Source organism: Myotis davidii, unplaced genomic scaffold (genome assembly GCF_000327345.1).
Source record: "Myotis davidii unplaced genomic scaffold, ASM32734v1 scaffold97, whole genome shotgun sequence".
NCBI lineage: Eukaryota > Metazoa > Chordata > Mammalia > Chiroptera > Vespertilionidae > Myotis > Myotis davidii.
The window spans coordinates 2,405,821-2,414,430 of NW_006289392.1; the positions used below are offsets into that span (position 1 = coordinate 2,405,821).

The window sequence follows — 8,610 nt, forward strand, 5'->3', positions numbered from 1 at the left end:
AGTCAGGGTTGGAGATAGGATTTGGGAGCTGTCAGTGTGTAGGTGTTGTCAGGGCCTAGGAGCAAAAGATATTTTCCATGGAGAATGTAAGTTGCAGAATGAGTGGCAAAGAAATTAACTCTTTGGGGAGTACCAATATGTAGGGGGTGAGCAAAGGAAGAGGATATGATAAAGAAGACTGAGAAGTAAAGATGACTCATGAGAAAGTGAAGTCAGAAGCCAAATAAGTAGAGAATTTCAAGAAGGTGATAGTGGCCAACAATGATAGATGCCAGAGCAACATCAAATGAGACAAGGAATAAAACAAAGCCATTTGTTCACGTGGCTAATAAAGCGTGTTTCAGGTGACATAGAATTCCTATTTATGTTGGTCTTCACCCACTAAGCCATGAGTCCTAATGTAAGGGACTGAGTTTATTATTCAGCCTTGCATTCCCAGGGGCCAGCACCGGCTGCAGCCCAGCAGGGCTTGCTCAGTGGTGTTGAAATGTTGTATTTGTTGCTAGACTCTCTGATGACTCCTGCTGCCTACTGGTGTACATCACGCTGCTTGTCTATCGAATAATGGGGCAAAACAAAGTTGAGGAAATCTCAATTCCTGTCCTTTATTTTCAGGGGGCCCATGGAGAAAGCAAGGCCAATACTTGTACGTACTAGGCATCGTTTTCATGCGATCTGGGGTCATTGTGGAAGTGGAGATGAGGTTATATGCAGTCTGGGGTGGGGGGAGAGCTGGCTGCTGAAAATCTCAGGCAAGGCCATCTTCTTGGTGTTCAGTGTCTTGTGACTGTGACGGCAGCCCTTCCCTTTAGCTCGACACGCACTAGCAAGGTCCCACAGCTTCTGGCTGGTCTGTCCACCGCCAAAGGCTCTCTGGTGACAGTCATCTTCACTCTCAGGAGACCACATGACCACATGTCGGTGGTGCTGAGGGAGAAACAGGTTGGGTCAGCTTCAAGTTGCTATCAGCCTGGGTAACCACGGAAGGTGATCAGGAGAGCAGAGCCCAGAGCTTGTCCAGGTGGTCAGCTGATGGTAGACGGGGAAGTCCTGGGTGTACAGGTTTATGCTGGTGTCTAGGCTTCTGCAGGGTTGTTGGGTTAATTGAGACTGGCAGGTATGGGGGATGGTGAGCCAGAGGAAGGAGGGGGAAGCCTGTGGGTTGTGCGACTACTGAGCCACCTGCTGAGAAACAGTAATCCCCCCCACCCCAAGGTCCCCAGGTAAGGGGGAGGGAGCAGCGGCTGGGGCAGTGGGCTGGGATGGTGCGGGGAGCTCTGATTCATTCTGGTGTTGACAAACAGGCTGGATTCCTTTAGCTCCGCTGGACTCTGCCCTTTCAGGATGTACAGGCAGCGTCAGCACAACTGCTAATGGGGCTTTGAGAGTCTCCCTTTGATGAGCTTGTCCCAGAAAGCAGGTATTAGCCATTTCTGCTGGGGAGGCAATGAAGGCATTTGCAGCTGAAATCGGCTTTCCTGGATGCTCTAATCAAGCGGAGACTTTCAGAGCCCCATTAGCAGTGTGCTGACGGCAGCTGTACATCTGGACTGGCCCGGTTCAGGAGGGCAGCGCTGGGTACTCCTACCCAAACCTCCAGGAGCTCCCTTCAGACCAAAGCCAGCTTCTCGTCCACCAATAAGCTGTGAACCGCTTAGGAGAGACCTTGTCTCCTATTCTGGGGCCTAGTATGGAAGCCGGCACAAAGCAGGTTCTCAGTGCCTGCTGATGGAACTGGTGAGCATCTTTGTGGGGGTGGAGGGAGCCTGTGGCTAAAGGGAGGAGGAGGTCACATATGGACGGCTCCCGGCCCGCTGCTGGCCCCGGGGAGCACTTGGTGTGAGTTTATAGACAGGAAGGGAGGTCAGGGCAGGGACTGCACAAGGTGGGTTGTCCTATCAGCTTGTTCCTCCTTCATGATCCAAAGCAAATTCCAGGAGTGGGGGGTGGAGGGTGGATGGACCAACACAGCAGCCCGGTTAGGGGTCAGTTTCTGCCTGACCAGGTGCAGTTCTCCAGGTGGATACGCCTCCAACCTCTCCTGTCATCTCCCTGAACCACGGAGGTTTTTGAGAAGACCTGCCCAGGAGCTCAGGAAAGGAATGGAAACAATAGATAAACAAGTGGAACGAAATAGACAAGGCGCAGACCACCAGAGCCCTGCCCTGGCTTTCATCCCAGCCATTTGACCCCAAATGGGCCCCAACTCAGGAAGGTCTTGGGGAGCTGCTGGGGTGTGACGGGCCTCCTCACCCCGGCCTCTGTCATTTGAATATTTCCACTCAGGACTTAGTCAGTGCACATCTCTGAGAGCCCTCTAATCAGAGAAATTTACTCTCAGAGATGCAGGAATTAATCTCCGTTAGTGTTGTTGTCAGTCTAACTGCCTTCCTGGTGCCAGACGTGGGGGCGGGGGGCGTCCTGGGAGGGAGCTGCCGCAGGCTCGGCGGGGACAGGTGGGGCTTCACCTTGGCCGTGGAGACTGAGCCGGAGGCATGTGGAGCCCGGGGAGCCCTGCTCCTGCGTTCAGCCCCCCGCAGTGCCACGCACGGGGCTTTGCAAACGCCGAGTGATGAGAATGTGTGACTACGTGACGGAGGACAGGACACGGTTGCACTGGGAAGGACTCCAAAGCCCTAGGACCACCAGGGAGGGACAGTAGGTGCGGGCAGTCGTCACTGCTCCCCAGTTGGTTGAAAACACACACCTGTCTTTTGAGCCATCCTTCAACGGGTGCCTGTGTGGCAGGGCGGGCGGGGGGGCGGGCAGTGGGGACAGGGACAGACCCTCAGTTGCATCTGTGAAAAGTTTGTAGCCCACTTGGAGGTTCACAGATCCCCGCCATCTTCAGGCACAGAGAAAGGGTGATGGAAAGACTCCTAGGTTGCTGACCAGTAACATGCATATGCCTAGCGCCATCCTCCTACACGCATTTCACTCCTCTCATTGCTCACGGAGGGTGTACTGTGGAGAGCTGCCAGCTGACGTCACACTTGTCCACACCGCAGCGCTTGCTGTCTTGGTGCCAAGCTCCCTGCGCGCCCGTCGGGAGCCGCTGGTCCTGGAGCAGGTTTCCAGGTGAACTGCGGCGCTCTCTGGCACAGGTTTCTTTTCCAGGATCAGGAAATCGGAGAGTCTTAGCTTCTGAGTGAGGTGCTTAGGAAAGCATGGGCCTGGGGACCCAGAGAGAAGCTTTGCCACGCTGTCCTCTGTGACCTTGGAAAAGTCCTGTCCTCTGGTCCTCAGTGTCCCCATCTCTAAAAGGTGGTGAGGAGACAAAATCTTTCCTGAGTTTTTGAGCAGCTACTGAGGGAGTAGAGCAGGGTGATGGCCTTAGACGCCTACGGTGGCGAAGAGAGGGACAAAGTGGCCAGAACGCACGCCACTTTCCCAGTCGCGCGCCACGCTGTAGGGGCAGCCCTCCTGGGCAGGGCTTCCTGTCCCACACCCTCCATTTCTTGGATGATTGCTTTCTCTGCTACTGGGATTATATATATAACCCTCAAGACAAGTCACTTTTCCATTGGCCTGTGACATGCGACATGAACCATCTATACTACAGATGCAACCATGGATGCTGTCAGTGTTGGCTGGTACCTTGGTGACCTCATGGATCACTGGCCGCCGTGACACCTGGCAGGCCGCTGGAACTCCCCAGGGCCTGTCAGAGCCCAGTCACCTCCCATGTGCAGGCGACCATGGGCCCTGCCCCACCCTTGGGTTTCAAGCCTGTTGTTAGTCTAAGCAACAATCACGCCCTCGAATCAAAAGTGAGGAATTTAAGAGGAGCAGCGCTGCTCACAGGAGTACAGGGAGATAACAAAGCCTCTCCGACATCTTTTCATCCCCAAGCCCTAGGCGGCTGGTCAACAAAGCGCCACGACCGCCCAGGCCCTGCTGGCTGCTGGCTGCTGGCTGCGGGCTGGAGCGCATGGCGAAGCTTCTTGGGCTGCCTGTTGGGGGAGAGGGCGCCGGCCACTCAGGCAGAGCGCAGATTAGCCTGCGGCTGCGGACACCTTTACCTCGTGTTGGTCTTTGTCTCATTGGGCCTCACGAGGGGGCTGAGCGGCTCTCTCTGGTTTTGGACACTTGCTTTTTAATCTTTGTTGCTGCCTTTGAGGTTTACTTTTGGCTCCAGGGAAGGCGGTTGTCGTGGATAGAGCCTCGTGCCTGACTTATCGCGCAGTGTGCTGGAGGAGTGCAGTAACGCGGAATGCTCCCCATGGGTTCAGGGCCAAGGTCACCAGATCCCCTTTCTTGGCCTTCATGCCTAAATGATCTCATCAGATCAAACAGGGAACACAGCTATGAAACACGCCCCTCCCCCAAAGCCATATCCACCTCCGCCACCCCCACAATCCTAACCCTCCTCCACAATCCTAAACCTCTGCCTGCAGGTCATCGCCATTGCAGGAGATTGAGGAAGGGTAAAGGAAGAGAGTGAGTAGTACAGGTCAATAGCATTTTCTGAGACCACTGCTACTTAGAGACCACGGCAGTGGGAAAGTAATTATTTCCAAAATTTGCACAGTGCCCCCTATTTATAACCTGAGTCTTAAAAGAAATAATGCTACACACTTAAAATATAATAACAATGAAACAAAGTTAAATTCAAACTAAGCGTTGCCTCTTTGTTCTTTTCCTATGGTTCCTAGTGTCAGCAAGCAGTGCTATAGAGAAAGAAGCTGTGATTTTAGAATCAAATGGAAATTCGTCCTCGCTCCCACCATCTCTACATCCCCATTTACACATCTATAATACCTTCTTTGTTCTTGTTATGAAGTTTAGGGCATTTATCACGAGCTTGGCACATAGTAGGTGTTCAGTAAACAGAAGTGCTATTCATATGGGAGCATAAAATCTTCAGAAAGATATTACTCTTGGTTACCTTTGTTGCCCTTTGTGTTTAGATTCACCAAGAATCAACAATCCGCCCTGACCGGTTTGGCTCAGTGGATAGAGTGTCAGCCTGTGGACTGAGGGGTCCCGGGTTCGATTCCGGTCAAGGGCATGTACATTGGTTGCAGGCACATCCCCAGTGGGAGGTGTGCAGGAGGCAGCTGATTGATGGTTCTCTCTCATCGAGGTTTCAAACTCTCTATCCCTCTCCCTTCCTCTCTGTAAAAAATCAATAAAATATATTTTTTTAAAAAAGGACTCAATGATCCAAGTTTAGTAACAGATTTGGTCTTGAGTGGCAGAATGGGTCACTTTTCCTGCCTGGGGTTTTCTTCCCTGAAGATTGTCTTGGGAAGGGGACTCCCTTGCAGCCAGTAAGGAAATCACCACTTTTTGCATTTTTCTAGGTGGGGAGGACCAGTGGTGGCAAGGGCCTGGCACTGTGAGATTGGCCTGGCTCAAAAAAGAAGACTGTCCGCAATCCTTTATCAAAACCCCTTGGGGCCAGATGTGTTTCAGAATTCAGGATTTTTTAGGTTTTAGAGAAGTAGGGTGGTATGGCTACAGTGTGTGATGTAAGATCCCTAGCAGTCCAGAGCAGCAGCTCATATAGGAAAACCGGTCAGATTTCGGCAGCAAATATTCATCCAGGTGGGACCAAGGAGGACCACAGGCAGCTCAGGCCAGCTCCGGGCAGGTCTTGCTGCCAAGTGAGTTATGAAAAGTCTTTCAGTATTCAGAGCCTTTTTGATTTCAAAATCACAGATGGTTGGTTTATAACAATACTGAAGATGATGATAAATAATAACAGTTGCATTTGATAAGTGTTTTCCTTGTGCCAGGGACAGTGAGTGTCTGACATGTATTTATTTGTTCTCTCACAACAGTCCTGTGCGGTTGGTATTACTGTCTTCCTTTTTGTGACGGGGAGACCAAGGCTCAGAGAGAGGAAGCAACTTGCCCCAGGTTACACAGCCTAGAACGATCTGATGGCAAAGTACATGCTGATAAAATAGATCAATGTTTTTCCTTGCAAAGTAGGGATTGCCGGACTCTGGGAGTCCAGAGAATTTGTCCTGGGCGGTGGAATATTGCAAGGCTATTCTGGCTGTGTGATTTGAGCTGGGCTAAACGGAACTTAAACTGGTGGTAGCTGAGCGGTGAGGCCAGTGGGGTGTAGGTGACACAAACCTGGCCATTTCCCTGTGGGCAAGCAGGCGGTGTGGACACAAGTCTCGCCCAGGCAGCCTTTGACCTTGGCCTGTTCTCCTACCCCTAAAAGAAAGCCGCCTGCAAGGTCAGGCCGCCTTGTTTGGAACTCAGCTTTCCAGAAGGAGTAAGTGAGCTGCCTCCGGCCCAGACCAGGCCTCTCTGTGTGTGACCTCTATTGTGTGGGCAGAGTACTACAGAGAAAAAAAAATCCTAATGAGCCTTAATGTGGGAGGAAATGGCCATCCTAAAAATAATGCTAGCCCTGTGCAGTAATGACATCATTAGCCAACTCCAGCCTCGAGGGATTCTAAGCACTTTTGACTGGACTTTTTTATTTTTTTATTTTAGCACACGATGCATCAAGTAGCTCTATTATGCTTGTCTGCCCAAGCAAGGGTTGCAAGGCAAGAATTAAGGGAAAGGGCCGTGACATTACTTTTAGTCACATTTTACATAAGTGGAGCAGTTGCTATTTCCAAATCCTTGGCTGGGCCGTCTTCATGACCACAACCAAACATCTGGGAGAGAGGAAATGCTACCATCTGGAGAGGACCCGACGCTGCCCCTTGATTCTGAGTCCTGGGGTGAGAAGAGGGCCTGGGGACTGGGTCAACCAAAAGCTGTGAGACAGACAGACAGACGCTGCGGCCTGGAGAAGTCCTCCTCACCAGCGTGTCTCTCTCTTCGCTGACGACTGAGCAGGTTTCCTTCCCGTGGTCCTTAACCTCACAGTGTTCTTAAGACGGTGTAAATTACAGACCTGTCACTCGTCCCTTGGCCTCCTCTGGACCAGGGCTCCTCTGGCGGCACCCCCTGAGCTTTGCCCACGCTCACTCCGCAAGCGCCTGGTAATAGTGGAGCCCTTGAGAGCGGAGCCCTCAATCAACATGTGCTCCCCAAGATCAGATGACTGCGGGTTCCCTTTATAATTGCTGAGGGATTCTTTTGCACGCCTCTGTTTGTTCACTGGTAAGACATTATTATGAATAGACTCCAACCCCAAGAATGGAAGGGAAGGCCAGTCCTTCTCCCAGAAGTAGAGAGCTAAGTGTGCATGGGGCCAGGTGCCGGAAGCCAGTTCCAGCATGGCAGCAGGGCTGAATCATCTGGGAATGGCTGAGGGAGGGCCTTTCCCCAAACCTGAAAAGGATGCATTAAATGATTGGTTGCTGCCAGACAGCCAAGGGCATCTTAATCTACATGTTATTGCCGCTTACTGGCCAAACACCTGAAGAGCCATAGGCAATTCCCCAATCTGACAATGGACTGTATATAGGAAACACTGCCCTTTGATGTGTATATCTACCTCGCCTTAGGACAAATTGGGTTAATACAAAGCAAGGGGTCCTGAGACAAGGAGAACTTATTTCCTTTAGCTAAGTCTTCTCTGACTCCCCATAATGCCTTTCAAAATTATGTTTCGTCTCTGGACTCTTATTTAATTTACACACAGTGCCTTCTCCATGTTCCTGAATCCTTCTTGATGCCGATCAAGACCACCGGCATTAGCTAGGAGCAAGGGGGCCTGTACCCTGTACCTTCAGTCGATTTTTTTTTTTTTAACTCAGGCTCCCTTCATGTAAGTGATGACAAAAGCCCTTTGCAGCTCCTAGCTTCACAGAGGGGACAGCAGGATAAATGACATTGAACTTTATTATGGTTCCAAGACAAGCCAGCCTACTATTGAAGCTCAGGCCGAAAGGGATTTCCCCTTTCCCGTGGCACAGGCCCCACAGCGAGCCCGGAACCCCGCAGGGTCACCTCCCTGCGGATGCAGGCACTCTGTGTCGGCCATGCATGCGTTTCTCCCCAGAGCGGAATTCTGCTTCAGGTGCCACCCTCCCTCCCTCCTGTGCCCTCCTTTCCCGCTGCAGCCTTCCCGCTCTGCTCCGGCCCCCTGGGGTCCGTCATAATTAGAAAAGGAGAAAGGGGGGAGCCGTCCTAGCCCACCAGGGCTTTAGAGGGAGCTGGGACTGTGTGCTGGGGGCCTAGGGATGCAAAGGTTTTAGTGTTTTTCTTCTTTTCCAACCATAGTACCTCCCCACACAGGCAGGGCCCAGGGCCAGGAAGACATGGCTTTGTGTGTAGATATGTGTATAGCAAGATATGACTGTGTGTGTGTGTGTGTGTGTGTGTGTGTGTGAGAGAGAGAGAGAGAGAGAGAGAGAGAAAGAGAGAGGATGTGTGAAGATGTGGATGACCTTAGTTATGAATTTACGATGTGTTGAGCTTCAGATAGGGAGCAATGCAGGGAAGGCGATCTTATCTGGAAGCTTGAATCCATGCGCAGTTTGGAGCACAGAGTCTCTAGGGCAGTGGCTCTCAACCTTCTGGCCCTTTAAATGCCGGGAGCCGGTCCATCCTTGCTGTTTCAAGGGACCTGGCATATATGGCATACTGTTCTTAATATGTTTGCGCACCTTCTTGGCGCTGTGTTTTACCAAGGTCACCTCTCTGAGAAAGGTTGTTTCCCCAGGTAGGGATTTTCCCCTGAAGTTA

General features: G+C 51.6%; 1 long non-coding RNA gene across 3 annotated transcripts in view; it reads left to right on the forward strand.

Annotated features, from left to right (window-relative positions):
- Positions 1-1,510: 1,510 nt before the first annotated feature.
- LOC107182761 overlaps positions 1,511-8,610 on the forward strand; it is a 53,717-nt gene continuing 46,617 nt past the window's right edge. For all 3 annotated transcript variants that reach the window (XR_001513489.1, XR_001513488.1, XR_001513490.1), the window contains exon 1: positions 1,511-1,737. This is a non-coding gene — a long non-coding RNA (uncharacterized LOC107182761). The remainder of the gene's footprint in view (positions 1,738-8,610) is intronic.